The sequence below is a fragment of the Pantherophis guttatus genome, chromosome 3 (assembly GCF_059756535.1).
Source record: "Pantherophis guttatus breed Tessera chromosome 3, ASM5975653v1, whole genome shotgun sequence".
NCBI lineage: Eukaryota > Metazoa > Chordata > Lepidosauria > Squamata > Colubridae > Pantherophis > Pantherophis guttatus.
The window spans coordinates 129822295-129845576 of NC_142065.1; the positions used below are offsets into that span (position 1 = coordinate 129822295).

General features: G+C 34.6%; 2 long non-coding RNA genes across 4 annotated transcripts in view; one reads left to right on the forward strand and one right to left on the reverse strand.

The window, feature by feature from the left end:
* Positions 1-23282, forward strand: part of LOC117662451 (uncharacterized) — a 130366-nt gene that overhangs the window by 106215 nt on the left and 869 nt on the right. The gene's annotated exons all lie outside the window — the stretch shown is intronic.
* LOC117662454 (uncharacterized) overlaps positions 1-23282 on the reverse strand; it is a 168193-nt gene that overhangs the window by 48084 nt on the left and 96827 nt on the right. For 2 of the 3 annotated variants that reach the window (XR_015733245.1, XR_015733246.1), the window contains exons 1-2: positions 2087-2309; positions 487-545 (exon numbers count right to left, since the gene is read on the reverse strand). This is a non-coding gene — a long non-coding RNA (uncharacterized LOC117662454). Of the gene's footprint in view, positions 1-486; positions 546-2086; positions 2310-23282 lie in introns of those variants that run through there. The other variant, XR_004590410.3, reaches the window with a different exon arrangement.

Genomic DNA, 23282 nt, shown 5'->3' on the forward strand with positions numbered 1-23282 from the left:
GGAAGGCGAAAAAGTGAGCAAGAGAGAAAGAGAGAGAGAGAGAGAGAGAGAGAGAGAGGGAGGGAGGGAGGGAGGGAGGAGCCAAGAAAGAGATAAAGTGAAAGAAAGAGAGGGGGATAAAGATGAAACAGCTGTATCTGCGTGGTTGTATGGATGCACAATATTGTGAATCGGATGTGTAGTCATACATGTATAGATGTACTGAATGATTTGGAAGAAATATGGTTTCTGGTCCACCCATTTTTCACTTTGGTCTTGCCTGCCAATGGATTTTACAATGTCTAGACATCTTACTTTAGGTTGAATAAAGCAAGTGCTGCCTTAGATCCACTTTCTCCAGTCTTCAAAGAATTTAGGTTCCTTTGTTTGAAGGGCATTACACTGCAAGAGTAGATATAGTCCAGTAATGCTCATCTTCTGTTCTCACCAGGGGTGCAGCAGAACAGGTTGCTAGAGCACTAAGTACCACATATCAAAATTATTTACCTCAGGACTTAAAAGTAGCTGTGATTCTGGTAGGTGTTAGGTGTTCATGCCTTAAACCTCTGAAAAATAAAACAGAGATATGATTTTTAAGGTTGCAAAGGGCATTCTAGCAGGCTACACAGAGGCTACAGCTTGCAGTTTTTGCATTCCTAAGACTAGATTGTACCATTTCTAAACGTATGACTGAGTGCTTCAGAAGACAAAAGCATAAAAAAAAAAAAGAACAACCTTTCACGCATAGAAATGAAATGACAGGACAAAGAGTTGCACCTTGAAATGCTATTTTTTATACTGATTTTGTCTACCTTTGGAGAAGCATTTCATTTTTTAAAAATCCATTTGCCTGCCTTCTGAAGTGACACAATTCCAGCATAGGTTCACCATCTCAGTAAGACATCGGCTTTAATAATGCACGTTGTTTCTTCATGTTCTTAAATTATAACCACAGATTAAATCACTTTTAAATTTTTCCTTCACAAGTTTTCAGGAACATGAAAGAAAATTAAACAATGATCAGAAATAAGACTCCCCATTCTCCCTGTTGCTACAGTTAACCATTCATCTAAGGCAACCATTTGGGGCACTTCTTTATTGTCATGAATTATGTATAACCCAGGTCAAATTAAGCAAATAGGCTGCCACCAGAGGGTGCTCTCTCATTAATGTAAGAAAAGAAGAGCTGAACAATTTAGTTAAATCCCCTTTTGGGTAAGAATTTGCTGCTTTCCTATGGCACTGTATTCTCTCTCTCTCTCTCTCTCTCTCTCTCTCTCTCTCTCTCTCTCTCTCTCTCTCTCTCTCTCTCATGCAAACTTTGGAACTGAGAACACATATTTGAAAGAAACAGCAAATTATATTGATCCCAAATTCTTCTCTACATCAAATTGAAATTCAAAACAGGAAAAAGGATCCCTTCATTTAGGCTTATTACTGTATACTTACTGGCAGGAATGTGATGTAAAATTTGTGACCATTTCATATTCCAAAATTTTGGCTGACTTTGGATACTATTTGATCAGTGAAGGAACACCATTTCCAGCCAAGTGTTTTAGACTAGAAGTAGCTTGTGAACTAATCCAGATTGCATAATATTAATGGATTGTAAAAAAATATTCTTAAAGTATGAAATACACAAAAATAACCAAAAAGTTTCCGAATTTATAAAGTATTTTATACATTTGCCCCAGGGATGAAATCCAGCAAGTTCTGACAGGTTCTGGAGCAGAAATTTTGAGTAGTTCGGAGAACCGGCAAATACCACCACTGGCTCCAGAGTGCGGTGGCAATGGAGATTTTGCAATATCCTTCCCTCTGGAGTGGGGAGGGAATGGAGATTTTGTAATATCCTTCCCCTGCCACACCCACCAAGCCACACCCACAGAACCGATAGTAACAAAATTTGGATTTCACCACTGATTTGCCCTATTCTTAAACAAGTTTCGGTATCTGACCAATTCTTATGTTCCTTTCTTAATTTTCTTTCCCCTCCAACAACTCCCAAAGACATATAAACAGTTGCTGAGTAGAGTAATTGTCTCTATGCAAGAATTACAAAATGGGTTAAGCAACAACAGTAGAAATGAATAATTTTAAAAGGTACCTCTGTTTTCAAGGTTGTGTAGGAAGCTGTATATGTTATTTCAAATCTTTCAAGAGACAAAGTTATATGCAATCCTTTGCACATACTGGAAAGCTCCCTTACTGCAGAGGCTGTCCAAAGATCCAGTCTCTGCCATGATCAAGCCAGACCATCTGTGTTGGCAAAGCTTTGTATTTCACAAAATCTTTTGCTCCTGCCTCCAAATAATTTGAACCTATTCATTCTTCTTGCAACTGTGTTTCATTTGTTCTGCTTGCTATAAACCTAGGGCAAAACTGAAAATGTTTTGTATGGTTGACAAACTCCCCCCCCCCCTTTTCTTCCAAATGTTTTCCTTCTTAGTAAGTATGTGGCCTAAAGTAAAATACATGTTAGCATGGTTACACTGATTTGAACTGATTTGCAAAAAAAAAAAAAAAGGGGTGGGGGTGGGGGTGGGGAGGAAAGGAAAATAATTTCAGGATGTCTTGGCTCTGATTATCTGACCAAATGGCAATTGACATGTCCGTCCATTAATTTCTCTGCACAGATGTGCCTAACTGGATTTTGCATAGGAAGAAAGATATGATAAATTCTGTGCAAGCCTTACTTCTTAGTTGTAGTATTTTCGCATTACAGGCTTTCTGGAGAAGCCACGAAACCTCCAAATTTGGTACAATTGGTCCTCGATTTACAACCATTCATTTAATGACTGTTCAAAGTTACAACCCCTCCCCCCCCAAAAAAGTGACTTATTAGTCTTTGCACTTATGGCCATTCTAGCATCCCCATAGTCATGTGATCAAGATTCAGGCGCTTGGCAATCAGCATGTACTTATAATGGTTGCAGGATCCTGGGTTTATGTAATCAGCATTTGAAACCTTCTTAGAGCCTTTCTGACAAGTCAATGGGGGATGCTGGATTTGCTTAACAGCAGCATAATTCACTTAACAACCACAGTAATTTGCTTAACGATTGTGGCAAAAAAAGGTCATAAAATCAGGCATAATTCATTTAACAACTGCCTTACTCATCAATTGAAATTCTGGTCCTAATTCTGGTCTTTAATTGAGGAGTACCTGTATAGCAATCACTAATCTCCCATCAGAGTGTGGTCATTTTTCCTCCCCGTTAAAGTCGGGTCCTATTGTTTATTCTGAAAATGTTTAAAACCTTTCCTAAACTATTTGCTTTCTGGAAGCAAGTCTTGAGCCTGACATAATTGGCAGAAAGGTCATTTAACTGGAAGGAAGGATGAAGCCTGCTTTTCTTTTCTTTTTCTTTTTTTCTTTTTAATCATTGGTAATCTGCACAAATGTCTAAATTGATCCTTTGCAAATAATAGCCAAATACTTATTGTCTAGACTATAGACTGCAAAACAGATTCAGAAGGGATTATAAATAGAGGGTTTTTTCTTTCCCTTATCAAAGTAGAAGTGCTAGCTATAGGGAGATTTTAATTTCTGAGCACCAACATTCATCAAGGACAAGACAAGTTACAGGACAAGGATGCAATAGGAAATGAGACAAGTGAAGCAAGCCTAATTAACATTAATAGGATATTAAATATACGTTATGGCTTACTCCTTGTATCCCTCCAGATATACTATCTGGGTTTGCTTTAATCACGTCAAGTCACATCAAACTTGGCTGGCTCTGTAAATCTGCTGTGAAGTCAAATATTGTTGCATTTATGTTAATTGACTATTTAATGTATTACCTGATTAAGCAAGATGCTGAGCGATCAGGCATAGAAGGGTCAAATAATTTTAATTGTCACAGTTACAGCACTGGTAGATTAGAAAATGCTGCTCACAGTATATTAATAAAAGACAAAGATGTTTGATCTAAACAGATACCTAAATTTGTCTTAAAATCCCACCTTAAGATGAAACCAAGTGGCAAATAAACCATTAGAAATGAACATCCATTCTCTGGAGTGCTCTAAAAGCTTTCCTCAGTATGACAGGCTTATAAATCTTAAATAGATTTGGGATGGGATACTTTATTCTGTTATCAATCACTAACATTTTTATATACTGTACTAGTTTCTTGTCCCTTAATTTTAAAAACAGCCTTCCTTTTATAGTAGTGATGTTGATGTTGGAGTAGCTTTTGCTGATGTTGGAGTAGAACATTCAAATATCTCTTCCATTCACTCATGGTTTCCAAATTAAATGATTTTATTCTTGCTTTTTTTCCCTTTCACATTTTCTCTTATTTATATATTTCCCATATGATAAAGCTAGGAATGGAAAGCATTGTAGCCTCAAATAGCTAAAACATTCAGCCTCCTGCAACTACTGAAGTCCCAAGATATGGTAAGTGATTTTGGATTTTAGAGAAACATGAAATTTCTCTCTCTAGTCCTGTCACAACAATCTGGACAAGGCTTAGATGTAATCTCATCTACTGTAAAAAGGTTGTGAGTAGTTGCTTGTTGTAATGCTGATGTGACTGTATTCTCTGTTTAATATTAGCAAATGGTATTAATTGTATACCCTTTAACCAGGATCACAGTCATTTTTAAACTTGGATGAAGACAAGTTCAAGTACATCCCATGATATCTAAATGCAGTTCAAAGGCTCTTAGGCTGGCAGTCAAAATAATTCTATATCTTATTCTATTTCATGCAGAGCAACTTGTTAAATCCTATTCCATTAAAATGATATAAAGATATCCATTTTGCTGTATTCATTCTGTGAATAGCATTTCTGAAGATGGAACGAAGAGGCTTTGGCTGAATTATACTTAACCTCTGTGAGCTGTACAGTAGCTTCAGAAAAAATGGTTTCAATAGCTATGAGAAGTTTCTGATTGCCTCCCTACTCCCCACTCAAATCTTCTTTTAAAATAATAGGATCCATAAGTACGATAGCATCTGCAATGGGAAACCCTTCAATTTAAAACTACTGAAGTAACTTGGATTAATTCTATACATGAGACAAGGTACGTTTCTGCAATTTGCCAGGAAAATTAAATCATTAAAAAAAACCCATATGATTAGTTTCCTCCATTAAAAATACCCATTTAAAATATATGTACTTCAAATAATTTAGTATTATCTACATTAGTATTTAGGAATCTAATTTAGGAATTCTGAAGATTATTACATGTTGCATAACACTTCACCATGTGTTAGAAAGCTGAGAACTTCTTATTTTATCTGTAGACAAAGGGAGGGGCTCTGGGTAATCTCCTTCCTAGACTCCTGTGATTTTAGGCATAGATCCTGATTGTTTGAGTATGGGGGAAGAAAGTTTGCTCATTCACTATAGCCTCTTTGGTTGAAACTACTGCAACATAAAAATGAAGACAGTGTCAACTTGTGAAACTTTCCTGACCTGCTCCTGAGTTGCCATAGACAGGGGGATGGGAAATTGCGCCTTGCAGCTGCACCGAGGAATTCACACCTCAGTTAAAACAAAACACATCCTAGCCGGCCGAAGTCGAGGCCATCTCCACGGAGACCCACAACAGCCGGAGGGAGTGACTTCTACGACCCACAAAATTGCTTCATTGGGGAATGTTACTAGTGACACATCTTGGGGGGGAGAGGCAACAGGGTCAGAGGCAAGGTGCAAACTGGTGAAGTCACAGCTGACTTCACTTAGGTCATGCCAATATGGCGCTCCTAATAAACAACTGCATTTTTCTTGCAAAATGGCTTGAGGCTCCTGATTTTATTAGGGCATTGGTTGGAACTCTGACAGACAGCTCCTTTTGGCCATTGTATACGAAGGAGAGACACACCATTTATACAGAAGAGATTTGAACAAACTACAAGATGTTCAAGAATACAAATCACTTGCAAATATTGTATTGGAAGGAGCATTCTTCAATACAACATCAAATCCAAGTATTTTCATTACTCATAAATGCTGCCTGCATTTGAGGAAGGAAAGTAGGAATCAAGGAAGGGAAAAACAAACAAACATAAAAACAAACATCCCCCAAAATCAAATGTTATAGAAAATGATATGGAAGATTGGAAGGCACTCTGAATGGGTGGATACAATACTTTTGTGTAAATCTGTTTGTTTTTATACACCTATAGATTCATGAAAAAAATACAATTACTATGTTTAACTGAAATGAACATAGCCTTAAATTTAAGATGACCAGCCAAAGGAAGAGTAGAAAAATAATTCTGAAACACCCTACTGCCCACCCCCCTTTCAAATTCTATGCATTACTCAGTTTCCTAAACTTGTTAACACAGAACTGCCAATTTCAACAGAACCAGTCCTGGAGATACCAGCAAAATATATGCATGTGACATACTTGTGCATGCATATGTTAACATATATATTTCAGAAGTTGCATTCCAATATAAAGGAAAGCCTAGGGAAAACAAATAAACAAACCTATCAACAAATATTAAATAATATCCCTTCCTTTCACAAGCAATCAATCTGGAAGTACACTTATCTTTGCAAATAAATACTTATATATTAAAATTTCTCCTGGCTCAGTTCCAGATTATAATTTGGAGTTAAAATTTCTCTCTGGACCTTTCCCAAGTTATAAATGATGAAACTATCAGCCAAGGCAATTACAGCCTCAGAAACCAAACACTCAGATACTGGCACAGTTGGATCAGCAACTGGTAAGAATTTTTTCTGTATTTGTAAAAGTAGATGCTGAGTGGATGAAATACAATGGAAATGCTTTGTTTCCTATTCTTGTGAGGCACAGTGTCTCTCCAAAATAGCACACTTAAATTAAACAATTTAATTAACATTTCTGCTTACCAATCCTTTTAAACAAGCAGCCTAGATAGTTTTCACCCCCTTATAGAGAGAGGGAAAAACAAGCTGTGACACAGCATGTTGCCTTCTTGGCTAGAAGTCAAGTTGCTAATTTTGAGCTGCTTCTCATGATGTAATCAGTAAGTTGAAGGTTTATAAAATATACATTAGACATTGAAATGCTTGTAATAAAATTTCATACAATGCAGAAAGATTCAAAAGACTTTAGAAGACTAATGCTGGAATCCAACAAAGAAAAATGAATTATTTTTTTCCCTGGATGCTACTTATTTAGTTCAATCCAGTTTTAAATCATATAGACTGAATCTGGTTGTACTTGTTTCAGATGATAGATAGATAGATAGATAGATAGATAGATAGATAGATAGATAGATAGAGACAGACAGACAGACAGACAGACAGACAGACAGACAGAATGATAGATAGATAGATAGATAGATAGATAGATAGATAGATAGATAGATAGATAGATAGAATGATAGATAGATAGATGATAGATAGAAGATAGATAGATAGATAGATAGATAGATAGATAGATAGATAGATAGATAGATAGATAGATAGATAGGCAGGCAGATAGATGGATAGATAGATAGATAGATAGATAGATAGAATGATAGACAGATAGACAGACCGACTGACCAACAGAGAGACAGACAGATAGACAATCTTAGATAAGTAACTACCTTGGAGGATCCCAGAAAAAAAGTAGTTATTTTTCTTGATTTTACTCCTAGGAGTTTCTAAAAAGTACCAAGTATTTGACCATGCTGCTACAAAACAACTAGGGATAAAGGTATTCTTCCTCTTCCTTGCAGTTATACTGTGTGGTTCTCCTTGAGTAATGGTATGAACAAATATTATGAATCTGAAACTACTGTTTATTATCTAAAAGTAGATCCTGAAATTCAGATTGTTGCTGAAACAGTGCAGCAATCTTCACTCTAAAATGCATCTGTAGGAGGATGATTTCCATTTATCCTTTAAATTTGTAAAATCATAAAGCAGAAGATTTTAAAAAGAAAATTAACCCTGAAACATGGGTGTCCACAAGATACGGTCAAAAAAGTTAAGATAAGAGCCACAATACCACAGTTGAAACTCAACTTGTCTTTTATATATATTATATGTGTGACATATTAAAAATTGATAGAGTTGCAATTGTACTATTGTGTTGTGACCCAGGCTCATTTAGTTATTACAAGACACAATTGGTCCCAAACAAAACTGTTTTATTATAACAGTTGAGAATTACTTTATTCCCAGTTTAGTCCAAATGAATTCCAAAACAAATCCTTCAGAAAAAGTCCTTTGGCTCCTCAAAAAACCTTTATCTTCTTTGGCAACCTGCCAAAGGCCTTTCTTGGCAAAGCCCCACAAAGTTCAGAAACAAGAGATGCTGACTGGAAACAGATTTAGAAACGTTGCTTTCCTACAAAGAGCCCAAGAGCCTTTGCTGCTCTTTTAAGCCTTATGGGAGGGGTCAATCATCTCCTGGCCTTACTCCCGAGACATCCTCTTTGCTTTAGCTGCTCTTGCCTTCTGGCAGCTCTGTGCATGTGTGCACTAGGAACAGGCTCCTCCTGTTTCTCTGCCTCTCTGGAGGCTCCGGAGACTGTGCATCACTCTCAGATGGCCCTGGCCCCATCTCTGCCTCCAACACAGAGCCTTCTTCCGGGCCTTCCCCAGACTCCAGGACTGGCCCATGGTCTTCCCCAGCCTCCTCACTGTCTGCTGCTAGCTCCGTGGGCTGCTGGCGAACCACAAAATAATGATATTTTTGGACATACCCTGCAGACACTCCTGCTCTGAAGTGAATAGTGATTAGGCATATCTCCACTAGGAATGCCATTACAATTAGTGGAATGCCAAAGGACTGAAAAGTATATCTAACAGGAGAAGATTTTTTTTCCAGTCTGAAAGTGTGTGTGTGTGTGTGTGTGTGTGTGTGTGTGTGTGACAAAATTGAGTTAGAAAATCAAGGGGTATATGAAATCCCATGCACCGCCTGCCCCACCATATACATCGGACAAACCAACAGAAGAATAAGTGCATGCATTGAAGAATACAAGAACTCAGTCAGAAAAGAGGAACCAACTTCTTCCCTGGTCCAACGCCTTAAAGCCACAGGACATGATATTGACTTTAAAAAGACCAGAACTATCGCCAAAACTGAACACTTTAACAACAGAATAATCAGAGAAGCCATCGAGATAGAAAAATGCCCACACAGCATGAATAAACGAGATGATACCTCCCACCTACCAGCCATTTGGAAACCCGCCCTCATTGACAAACGAGTCCCTAACACAAAGAATGACACCAGACCCACATTCACGAAAACCACACAGGATGTCACCACCACACATCCATGCAAAAAGCAAACCCACATTGATGAGGCACGACTACAAACCAGAAGCCAGACCACAGCTGCATAATTAGCCACTTTAAACCCCTCCAATCCATACATGAAGCAAACTGACACCCACCACGAAGATGTAGCACAACCATGAACGCGAAGCCAGACAACAGCAACGCAGCTCACCAGCTCAAATCCCCCTGCAACTCAGACAAACCCGAGCACAACCAAGCCCCCACCTAAACAGAACACATTCCCATCCAATCAGAGCACAGCCAACCCCCAACCAATCAGAACACACCTCCACCCAATCAGAACACAGCCAAGCTCCCACCCAATCAATTCACACCCCTACTGGCAGTTAAAAGAAAGAAACAGCTGCGATCACACATTGCTCCTAGAAGCACAAAGCTGAAAACACCAGCCTGAAGATCACGAATGAGACTTCGTCGAAATGTCGCCAAGACATCTCCAATTTTAATGGAAATGGAAAATGATCAGAAAATGCTATACTTGTTAAGAAACCTTCAAATTTTATATTTGGACATATCAATAATAATTATTGATAATTATTATTTAATTTTGATAGCAATGGTGATAGCGAAATGGCTCTAATTAATGTTTATGACAAATGTGAAATTTAACATAACCGTTCTGCAAATCGGTTTTTTTTTATATGTACATTGTATAATAATGTTTTGGAATCATAACGGAGTTTTTGATACAACTGAAATGCTCAAAAATTTTCTTGGAAAAATAAAATTTACAAACCCCCTCCCCACCTCATTCACTGATTTGGAGTACTGTCCATACTTATATTCAGGAAATTAATTTACCTTATACCAGGAGATAACCCAATTTTATTTAACAAGAATATTTTTTTCTTTCTGTTCTTCATTTCAATCTACAGTTCATTTGAAGTGAGAATTGTTCTCCTATTAAAGTTTCAGTTTAAAAAAAAATTAATGATTTTAAGTGTTAAGAAACGCTAAATATATTTTCTGTGATCTTGAAATTATCCAGTCAAATTGTTTTTTTCTCCTTATTGGACTCCTCAATTGATACTTTACAAAAGTTTGGCTGTCAATTTTCCTCTGCTGGAGATGTAATCAACTTGAAGCGTGCATGAGTATATATACTTTTACAATGTCCCTAATAGCTTGTATTGGTATTAGAATTCTCGCAATAGTGAACCACATTATTGCAAGAAAATAAAGTTTAAAATTTAAAAATGTCAGTGCATTACTACCGTGTTTCCCAGAAAATAAGACCCTGTCTAATATTTTTTTGAACCTGAAATAAGAGTTTGGCCTTATTGCCATGCGCTCAAAAGCCCAATTGGCCTTATTATCAGGGGATGTCTTATTTTAGGGAAAACAGGGTAAATTATATTTAAAATATTTGCAAGGAATCTCATTGATAAAGAATTCTAGAAGAACTGGGCTCTAACAAAATCATTTTATGTTCTTCAATATACTTTATCCAGAATAAACTTTATTTATTTATTTATTTCAAAAGATGTATGTGTCAAAGGTTAAATTGAATAAATGTTTCTACTCTCTAAATCTTTATGTTTAAAATTCAGTTGTTTAAAGAATGCAATGTTTAGAAACACATATTTGTACTGCATTTAATTAGCTTTTTTCTATGATGGACCATGATACAGCTCCAGATTCAGAAAGCTGAATCATTCCTCATTAATTGGTAATTGCGTTTTCTCTAAAGATATTCTTGGAATCAAAGAACTCCATACTTTTTTTCTAAACAAAGAATTTATCTTCTGAAAATATTTTCCAGTTATATAAACTAGAATTCCTCTCAGAATATGAATTAATCTGGGAATAATATTAACTTTGAGAGCATTCACCTTTCCTCAAAGGGTGAGGCTTAATGACTCCGCTACTGATATTTGAAGAAATCTCTCTATATATTTTATTCATATTGCCTGTTAGTAACTGAGTTATATATTATGGTATATAGATACCTAACTATTTAATGGATTCAATGCAAATAAATAATTGGTACTCTTTAAATGGTTGAGTAACCAAATTTTCACCTATTGACATCAACTATTTAGACCAGTTAATAGAGTATCATGCTTTTACTGTTTTACTAAAGGCAACTATCATTTGCACCAACACTAGAGTAATGTGAGGATTAGAAATAGACAAAATTAGGTTTTCTGCAAATAAAACCTATTTATGTTCAACTGAATTATATATTACTCCCTAGATCTCCATGTATGTTATCTAATAGCATAAACCAAGAGTTCCGCACAGATTAAAAATCAAGGATGAAAGTGGATATCCACATTCCTTTAAATGGTGAAAAAAATAAGAGAAAACATGTCATTAACTTTTACTTTAGATGTAGGTGACTCATATAATATCTTCATCCATTTTGTGAATTTCAAAGGAAATCTGAACCTAATTAGTACAGCAAACATGAACTGTTTACATATTTTGTCAAATATTTTTTCAGGATCAAATGCTAAAATTATAAATTGAACTTTATTTTTATTCAAGTCTATAAAATATACACCTTAACCTGCTCCTTGCCTAGTTTTTATAAACTGCTTGATTGTTTTTTAATAACAAACAATATCACTTGCTGTAATCTATTTGCTAACACTGCCGTTAAAATCTTTGTGTGAACATTAATCACTGAGATTAGATGATAATTAGCACTCTGGATGTTGTCTTTACTTGATTTTGGTATAACTATAAAGTAAGGCTGATGAAATACTGGTAATAAAATTCCCTGATCAAATATCTCATCATACAATTGACAAAGTTTTGACATCAAAAGATATATAAATGTTTTATACCACTCAAATGTAAATCCAACTAGTCCTAATGTTTTACCACTTGTCATTTTAAAAATAATTTATTTAATCTATACCTCAGATAGTGGAACAAATAAAAGTTGTTTTTGATTATCATCTGAATATAGTAAGTTAATTATTTTAAAAAGCCTCTATATCTTCATTCAGTACATTCTCTAGTTTACTATATAATTCTAAGCAGATTTTTTTTTTAAATTACAATTTATATCCATGGAAGTTTTACATGTTTTGTCACTTTCACCTCTAATATTGGAATCATTGCATTATTATTATTATTATTATTTAATCTTTAGTGAGATTCACAGTCTTTGAGGCTGGTTAATAGCTCAGCAGCTCGAGTCCTAACCAAGGACCTAGGAACTGTTAAGGTATCGTCGGAGGATGTAAGCTGTTACTATTATGTAATAATAGTAACAGTAAGCTATGTAAGTTGTTGTTGTTATTATTATTATTATTATTATTATTATTATTATTATTTAATCTTTAGTGAGACTCACAGCCTTTGAGGCTGGTTAACAGCTCAGCAGCTCGAGTCCTAACCAAGGACCTCGGAACTGTTAAGGTATCGTCGGAGGATGTAAGCTATTCCGAGTAAGGTGGTTCTTTGTAGAGTCAAAATGTTCAAGTCTGGCAAATTTAGAATTTCTAAATAGCGGGGTAGCCCTTTGGGTATTGCTCCAAGGGTTCCAATTACAATCGTGACAACACACAATTTCTTTTTCCACTGTCGCTCAACTTCAATTTGCAAGTCCCGGTACTTTGTGATTTTTTCTTGCTGTTTATCTTCAATCCATGCATCACCAGGTATTGCAATGTCAATGAACCATACTTTTTTCTTTTCAATTATTGTTATGTCAGGTGTGATGATGATGATGATAATAATAATAATAATAATAATAATAATAATAATAATAATAATAATAATAATAATAATAATAATAATAATAATTGCAATTAGCCAAAATCTTGCCTGGTGTTTAACCATCCTCCAAGTATCTCAATCATAAACTTGTTCTCTCTGCTGTGAATTCTCTCTGCTGTAATAATGTCTTTAATTCATATTTGTTTTTCTATATTTCTCCATACAAATTAGTAGATGGGCATCTAATCATCTGTGCCCATAAATATTTCAGTTCATCTTAAATTATTTCCCTTTTATTATTAATCTTATTTTTATATGATGCATAAGCAATAATTCAACTTCAAATATATGTTTTATATGCTTCCCATTCAAAAAATTAGGCACTTAATGGTTCTGAGTTGAAATCAAAACATTGTAAGATCTCTGCCCACATTTATATAACAAATACTTTACAATTCATAGGGAAATATTGAATACCAATTTCTCAATACCTTAATCAGTTTCAGAAATTATATCATTTCAATATAATTACAGTATTGTCTGATACATAGGAAATTTATATTATAACCTTGAATTTGATGATATTAAAAAAGATTTTTTTTTTCATGCCAGATCTGCTATATCTATTAGGCTTGGGTCACTGAATTCCAATCACCATTTTTCATCAATACACTCATTCAAGTGCTGAAAACATTAATAAAACACAATAAGAATCTAGATTAGGTCCATAAACATTAACAAAAGCTACAAAACCCCTGCTAAGTGGGAATCCTTTTTGAATCAAAATTATCTCTTGTCAATGTATCTATGAGGTAAAAAGAAAGATAGTTGAAAGATAACTTAGAACTGTGATGGATATTTTGCAATATTTGGAACAACATAATGAAAAACAAGCTGCCTTGAGGTTTTTAGATGCAGTGAAGGTTTTTGTCAATCTATACTGATTTTTTAATTTAAAGTTTTGGAAGATAGGAATTTTGGGGAGAATTTTATAAAATGGGTGAAATCAATTTCATATAAAGCCCAATAATTGTTAATGGAGATTTAATTAAACAATATGAGAATACAGCAGGGACAATGCCCATGGTCTCTTTTCTTGTTTATTTTAGTTTTTGAAATATTAAATAGAGATATAAAACAAAGTGGCAGGATTAAGTGTGTAAACAATAAGAAAGAGTTATACAATTAAGAGCTTTTGCAGAAGACTTGGATTTGATTTTGGCAGACACTTTCAAGGGGACCAAACCAGTGGTGGGTTGCCCCCAGTTCAGACCGGTTCACAAGAACCGGTAGTAAAACTGGTGGGAGGCCCTGCCCACCACCCGGATGTCATCATCGGTGATCTGTGCATGCGCAGAAGCAAGGTGCATGCACAAGCGAAGTATGCAAGCGTGCGCGATCCCGTTGCGAACCAGTAGTAAAGGTAAGTAGAACCCACCCCTGGACCAAACCTTTCATGAGTAAATCAAAATAATTTTGGGTATTAGCATGCTTTAAGATTAATAAGCAAAAGACTAAGATGTTAACAAAAATAAGTTAACAAAAATAAGTTAATAAAAAAAGATAAAATTATATATATATTATATAAATTGTGCTTTTTTTTGTTGCATCACAATATCTCTGTGCTAAATTCACTTTCTAAGGATCACAGATTGCTCAAAGCAGTGAACGCAGCCCAGAAATAAAATGTCAGATTGCAGTGGGTTGCATAACAATGCTGAACATGAGCTGAATATGGAAAAGCAAGGATGTTAGCCTGGCAACCAAATGTAAGTCAATCTGTTCTATTGTGTTCCCCATTGCTACCTATGGCTGTGAAAGTTGGACCTTAAAAATGCAAGATAGGAAGACAATCGACTTCCTTTGAGCTGTGGCGCTGGAGAAGGCTCCCGCATATTCCTTGGACAGAAAAGGTGATCAACAAGCAAATATTGAAGTTCATAGCACCAGACATGCCACTGAAAGGAAAAGTTACAAAACTGGATCTCACTTATTTTGGCCATGTCATGCGGCGGAATTCTCTGGAGGAAGCAATTATGTTTGGAAGAGTTAGCGGTAAAAAGAAACCAGACCACCAAAGTACATGATGGCTGGACACCATCAAAGTGGACACCAGCCAGAGCATAGAACAACACAAAGAAGTAGTGCAAGATCAGAAGATTTGAAGAGATCTGGCCCATAGAATCACCAAGATTGGACATGATTGAATGGATAACATAATTATCATTACCACTATGATACTTCTACCATTCTGCTCCACTCTTTGTCCTCAATGGACCCATGATTGTGTATTCATATTTTCCTCATCCCAGATTTTCTCAATTATTCCGCCAAGCATCCTATACACATACTTCTGTGCCCCTCTTTAATATAAGATTATGGTTTTTTAAGTTGTTTCAAGTACTTTTCACATCCTTTTCCATTGCATATATTTTCTATTTATTTTCCCTTTCTGAATAAGATGGGCGGTTAAGAAACAGAAGATATACACTAAATAAGTAAATAAAATTATATTGAGAAATTATTTTCTTTTTATGCCAGACTTAAACTTTTTCTTTCTGCATCCATTTTTCCAAGATCCATTTTTGATACTATCAAATAATAGTCTGTCCCACATTTAGAACATATTATCACTTCTATGTGCTAATTTTTCTTTTATTATTTTTAAAAATAAGGCAGTGAACATACCTATTTTAATAAACCTCCAGGACAACCTAGAAAACAGCAATTTATATTTTCTGTCACATGTGTTAAAGCTTTCATTCATACTTAAATCTATCCTCTGACTTCTCAGCATGTATTCATCAAGTCCACATAATCAGGCTATCTTTATTCAGATCGATGATACTCTTCCTCTTTCTCCAAGTTTCACAGATAAATAACATATCTTTTTTGTCAGATGTAAATGCCTTATTCTCCAATGTGTAAATAATGTATATATGGAACATCAGAGGTTAACTTATTCTTTGGACTTTAATGTATTCATAACTTACCACTCCCATTCCTAGCTCCACCCCTTGTATATATAAGGAGCCACCCTCACCATTCTTGCTGCTTCTACCTTGAATATTCGGTGAATATAGAATGCCTATCATAATTAAAAAGAAATATATTTAAAGCTCTAACTCCTATTATTTTTATTGAGTCTGATCCTGAAAATATTGCAACAAGCTGGTAGCAGAGGATGGTTAATTGACTCAATAAGTAATTAAAAATGTCAAAGAAAGATAGGCCCAACACCAGGGCCTACAGCAAAGAAATAGAAACTGATCAAGAGATGATCAACGAATCCACCAATGCGATTTCGAGAGAATCCGAAGAATACACCACTGAAGAAGAAGAACTAATGAGTGAAAATAATGACCAGAAAGAAATCGAAATAGAAAATAACGAACTCAGGTCAGAGATATTAAAGATACTAAAAAGCCAAAAGAATGATGAAAGTCTCATCGCGGACCTCCAGGAGATGCTGAAGAACAGCGGAGCAGCGAGAGAGAAAAACGTCATTAAAGAAAAACCCAAAGATCAAAAAACCGTAAGTGGATGACTACAGCCGATATGGTTTTGTTTACACATTAAAGCACAAGGATGAAACATTTCAGAAATTTAAGGAATTCTACAAACGTATAGAAACACAACATAATATCAGAATAAAGCAAATTATGACAGATAGGGGATGTGAGTTCATGTCTAAAGAATTCTCCCAATGGTTAAAGGATAGAGGAATGTTACATTTCACGTCCAATCCTTTTTCTGCATTTCAAAATGGAGTTGTAGAGAGGAAAAATTCCACACTACAAACCATGATTAGGTGCACATTAGAGGATGCTGGTTTAGGCAAACAATTTTGGTCAGAGGCATTACATTATTCAAATTACACTCAAAATAGAACCTGGTCCAGTATTGTGAATAAGACACCATATGAGGTGATGTACAATAGAAAACCCAAATTATCACACATGCACATATTTGGAGTCACTGCAGACGTACACATACCTAAACAATTGAGGAGAAAGGGAGAAAACGTATCCAGGAGATTAAGATTCATGGGATACGAAACTGGAACCAAAGGGTACAGATTTATTGATAGTAATAACAAATTTATAGTATCCAGAACAGCTGTGTTCCATGAACAGGCCAATTGGTCAAAATTGCACCTTAATGAAATATTTCCTAATAAATGTAAAGATACGATATCTTGCGAGGAAGGAACAACAGAAAATCAAAATATTAACAAAAGTAAGAACAAAACCAAAACTTGGACTAATAGTCAGCATAAAATAAAGACAGACACATTAACAAAAAAGGAAGCTAGATATTTGCATGATAACCATAGCAAGCCTGAAAGAACTATTAGAAACAATAGAAACCAAATACCAAATAAATACAAAGATTACATAATGCATATGAATGGAGAACAAATAACACCTAACACATATGAAGAAGTATTGAAACTTCCACATAAAGAAAGAGAAAAATGGGAACTAGCTATGGAAAAAGAGATGGAAAGTTTACAAGGATTAAATGTATTCACACCTGCGATCGCACCTAAGGATAAAACAATTATAGGTACCAGGTGGATTTATAAAATTAAGAACTTAGAAGGAGGCAATACCTTATACAAGGCTAGACTAGTTGCACAAGGCTATGCACAAAAATACCCAGAAGACTATACTGATACATATTCACCCACAGTGAGAACAGAGAGTGTCAAAACAGCCCTTGTAGTAGCATCTGCACTCAATCTGGACGTATTCCAATATGACATACAGACCGCATACTTACATGCAAAATTAGATAAGGAAATATATGTAAGAGCACCACACAGTCAATACACTAATAAGAACGAAATTTGGTTATTAAATAAGAGTCTGTACGGATTAAAGCAATCCGGCAAAAGATGGTACGATTGCTTGGTAAAAGTACTTAAGACCATGGATTTCAACGCCACCACTGCAGATAACTGTTTCTTTGTAAAAAAGAGTAATGATCATATTGAATTTGTATTAATTTACGTGGACGATATTTTATACATTGGAAAGCATAAAGAGAGCAGGGAAATCTTTGTAAATAAGTTAAATGAACATTTCTCACTGAAATCTCTGGGTAAAGTGAATAAATACCTTGGTGTGCAAATTAACAAAACTAAAAGGGGATTCAAACTTACACAGAAAGATAAAATCATCGAACTCCTAAACAAATGTAACTTAAATAATGCCAAAACCTGTGACACCCCTATGCAAACTGATTTTCTTAGAAACACTGATGAATCTTCCCCTGAGTTTAAAGACAACACATTTTACAGATCAGTTATAGGTTCACTCCTTTATATATCTAATTGGACTAGGCCAGATATTGCATTACCTCTCAATCTACTGTCAAGATATGTTAGTAAACCAACCTTGTATCATTGGGAAGCTGTCAAAAGAATTCTAAGATATCTGAAGGGTACATTAGATTTTTGTTTAATGTTGGAACCCAATAATGACAGAGAGCCAAAAATTACTTGTTATGCTGATGCAGATTGGGCTGGTGATACATCATGCAGAAAGAGTACTTCTGGTTATGTTTTTCTATTGAATGATTGTCCAGTTTACTGGTATACTGGTAAACAAGAACTAGTAGCCACTTCTACTACAGAAGCGGAATATGTTTGTTTGTCCAAGGCTGCAAATAACCTTGTATGGTTCAATGATCTGATCACTGATGTTTGGAAGAAACCCACTTTACCATTTATTATGCATGAAGACAATAAAGCGGCCATTGAAATATCCAGATCCGATGCAATTGGACAAAGGTCCAGGCATATTGATATAAAGTTTAAGCATGTGAGACAACTGTCTCAAGACGGATTCATTAAAGCAATACATTGCGATACTTCTGAACAATTAGCTGACATATTAACAAAACCCTTACCTTCTAAGCAACACAAATATTTAACTTCTAAATTATATGTATTATATTGTCCTGAATCAGAATGTAATTGGTGTTGTGTAACGAACCGGCATTTAGAGGGGGATTTGTCAGATGTAAATGCCTTATTCTCCAATGTGTAAATAATGTATATATGGAACATCAGAGGTTAACTTATTCTTTGGACTTTAATGTATTCATAACTTACCACTCCCATTCCTAGCTCCACCCCTTGTATATATAAGGAGCCACCCTCACCATTCTTGCTGCTTCTACCTTGAATATTCGGTGAATATAGAATGCCTATCATAATTAAAAAGAAATATATTTAAAGCTCTAACTCCTATTATTTTTATTGAGTCTGATCCTGAAAATATTGCAACATTTTTTCGTTCATTTCATCAGTTTATTAAATATATCCTTCATTTTTCTTACAGTCTGAGTCACAGTCTTTCATATGTTATGACTGTCACTAGACAGGCTCCTTAATAGCTTTGGTTAATCAAGATGTACAATACCTCTTTTTAATTATAAAATACAAAATAAAGTAAAGTTCCATCTTTAATTCTATTTCTTCCAAATGCATAATTTCTTGGATCATCAGCTTTGGCATATTTTCACCAGTATGTCATAAGGGCAACTCAATTCTAGTTTTATCTCAATCATGTTCATAATATTCCATTCAAGACTGGATCTCCGATCTAGACACTACCTTGCCAGCTAATTTAATTTTGTCTACATTCCACCAAATTGGGAGTAAATTCAGTGTGTTGACCCCCCCCTCAAAAATATGCATGCAGGATGTGAATTTATGAACATTTTGATCATTTATGCAAACATTTATTTATTTAGGAACATTTGTATTACACTGTCTCTGCTTTGAAATTTACCACAAGATTAAGGATTATTTAAGAAGCCTGTTTGTTTATCAAATGTTCTGCCTGCCTTGTGCAAATATGTATGCCATAGGTTTCCAATATTCTTTTGTTCAAATGAAGCTAATTCCTGTAGCTCTGCTTCCAAATATGAAGAAATAATGAACATGTAGCAATATTAATTACCTCTTCGGAATACTATTCTAAGACTTTACCAAGGTTTGTTTTCATAAACTACTGTTTCCTTTCATTTAGTTCAGAAGCATATCCTCATTAGAAGCTTCAGCAGCATTAATTGGCATCTATTAGTTTTAATTGAGACAATTTAGTTTAGATGCTCTAAAATCTTACACTAGATAACTGACAGGCCAGGGACACAGAAAACCTAATCACTTTCCTTTTTTACTTTAAGCCGGGTAAAATTACTGTGGAGATCCAAATCTCTAAATGAGGGAAAATATAACAGGTGGAAAACTTTACAAGAAGGGATGCACTAGGTCTCCTTTAATTAAGGGCTTATTGTGAAAAGAAATAATTAGACTTTCTGTATATATTTTGGATGGAAAATAGTTGTCACAAAGCTTGGGAACTGAAGTCATGCAGTCAAAGTCTAGCTCTGTATTTTGCTGGTGATGTGTTTGCAGATAGTGGCCAGCTTGGAAATCAGCTGATGCCTTCTGTAAACATGGTTACATTATTGCAAATGACTATTCTAAAGTTCATGAAGTAGAATTTTGACCTGTCTTTGCTGATAAATTGTAATGGGAAAATGTATTTGAAGATCAAAACATTTCAGTTTACATATTTTTGGGTTGTCAGATGCAAACTAGTCCCACATAGAAATGTGGCTCAATTTTTTAAAATTGTTATCTTTAACTAAAAATAAGAATGGAGAAAAGGGACAGGGGTAAGATAATGGTATTTCAAAAATTAATGTTAAAACAAACATATGTTAAGAAATAGTGCTATGAACAGTGGATGAATTTGACCATTTAATCATTGAATTTGAATTGAATTGAATTTGAATTTGAATTAAATCATTAAATGAATTTGATCACTGAATTATTAAATCAAATTGAAGAGCCAGTTTGGTCTAAGTGATTAAGGGACCAGGCTAGAAATTGGGATATCAATTTAGTAGAAATTAGTACTAAAACTCATATGAACATGGTTTAATAATGCTGCAAATTTTCTCTCAAAGCAGAATTCAGCACTAGAAATGTTGGAGCTCAATTTTACTGGATTCAGTTGGTTTTTCTGTGAGTTCAGAAGTCTACCTTTATAACTGGATCAATGTCAGGAATTTTTGAGCCCACAGCTATATGAAATTGGTAACTCCCTTTACACACATAAGGGGGTTACCAATATTAGTCCAATTACCATGTAAATGGACTAATATTCAAATCTGGTGTAATCTACTTATTGTACTGGTTGTGTGATTTCTAAAATTAGTTTTTGAAGATTATATGTGTGATGGTGAAAAATTTCTATTTTTCCTATAAAAGGAAAGTTAACATACTGTAAGTGAATGTAAAAACTGGAGGATTAATTTGTTAAGTGTGCCTAAGAAGATATGTGGTTGACTTTTGATTGAAAAGATATGACAATGAACAACATTTAGGAAATGGTCCACTAAGAGTCTGTAAAGCAGGCTTTTATTTTTTTGCCAGTCAATAATAATATATGATAATGACAAATAAGTTGGACAGCTGTTAATTTAGAGAAAAATGTATGATAATATAAGTAGGCTTGAATTATGAAAAGGTTTGCACAAATGGAAGGCTGAACGTTGAATGTACTAAGAGCAGTATGTGAGATAAGTGAAATGTGTATGAGAATAAATGGAATGCTTAGGAATTGGTTCAATACTAAGCAGAGAATAAGAAAATGATGTCTCCTTGTTTACTTATAAATTATAATGAATTCTGGTAACATTGGAGTTATTTGGATGGAATGTGAATGTGCTTATATGCTAATATTACTGGATTTGCTAAAGCCCAAAGGATTTATAGCAAACATTGGATAGAATATGTGATATATATGAATATATGATACAATGAGGAGTAGGACTCAATTGTGTGACAGGGAGAATGGAATGAATAGTTGAAAATTATACATACATACTTGATGAAAAATTAAAGATAGTAGATGCATTTATGTAACAATATACATTTTTATTAAAGATAGGGAAATTGAAACATTTCAAGACATGTAAATGTTGGTGGAATGGTAGTCAATTGTCTACTGCAAGGAGTGAATGCTTGTCAAAAGACTTGAAAAAGACTATGCTTCTCCCCATTTTGTTGTATGAAACAGAGTTAAATATGCCAGGACAGACATAAAAGTAAGCTGAAGGCAATGGGAATTGGATGTTTAATAAATCTTTGTGGTAAAACAAAAGGAGATAAGATCAAGTATGAATAGATACTGAATGAATGTGGACTCACACAGAAAGAGGGACTTGGATAGAAATAGTACAGCAAGGTGATTTGATCATAAAGAAAATGAATGAGGACCGAATCACAAAACAAATAAATGAAAGACGAGTAAATAGAATGAGAAGCAGGGAAAGCTGATAATATGGTTAGATGAAGTAGATGAGATCTTCAATAAGAAATAACTGAAAAGATTAAGAATGTGAGATAATTTGTTTATTCGTCTATTAAATTTAAGCAGCCATCCATCTCATCAAAGGCAATTCTAGGCACCGCACATACAAATGTATGAATTGTTGTATGAACGTCGAAAGCGGGCATTAGTCACACAAATGAGATATACGTTCAGAGATATAATGAATGTTGTGGGCATAAAATAGATTTACATAGATTTCTTTCCTCTTATTTTCTGCCTTTTACTTTGCTTGCTGTTTACTATCTATTCTCTTTCTATGTTACACAAAATTTTGTTTACCCCAAAAGGGAAGTATTAAGAAAAACACATTTGTACATTCACTTTCTGTTATTATGCATTTTTCCTCTGGCCACATTTAAATAATTGTTTTTAGATATTCCAGATATATCCTTGATCTCAAAATATTTGCCATGAAATTCTTATGTTTGCTATGGAGAACTTTGAAGTGCATGTTTCACAATTGAATTCTTTATTCCCTGGAATTTACTAGATTTTAATTTTTTCTCCTTGAATTGGGCGGCAAAATCCAGAGTGAAGGCAAAATTTTATAACAAAAATTGGATGAATGAATGAATGGATGAATGAATAATTAAGATTTTTTTCAGATGTCCTTCAAAGTTCTTTATTACAGAACCAGGTGTTTCTATTACATTGAAAATTATAATAGGATTATGGAAAGAAATATGCAAACTGTAAAAAGTAAGATCTTTTAAAGTAATTTCAAGCAATGTAGACTCCTATATTAAACAGCTCAGAAACAAACATTTAATTCCAAAGCAAATCTTTCCATTTCTCAGATCTTAAATGCTGACAAAAAAAGTGAATCTATTCAGTAGAGTGAATTAGCACTGTTTTTGATCCTGAAATTTATTTCTCAAAGTTTTCACATATTCCTTGTTTAGCTTCAACTGTCTGAGTGCAGGTGATTACCAAGAAATTAAACTGCCAGTGCTTTATG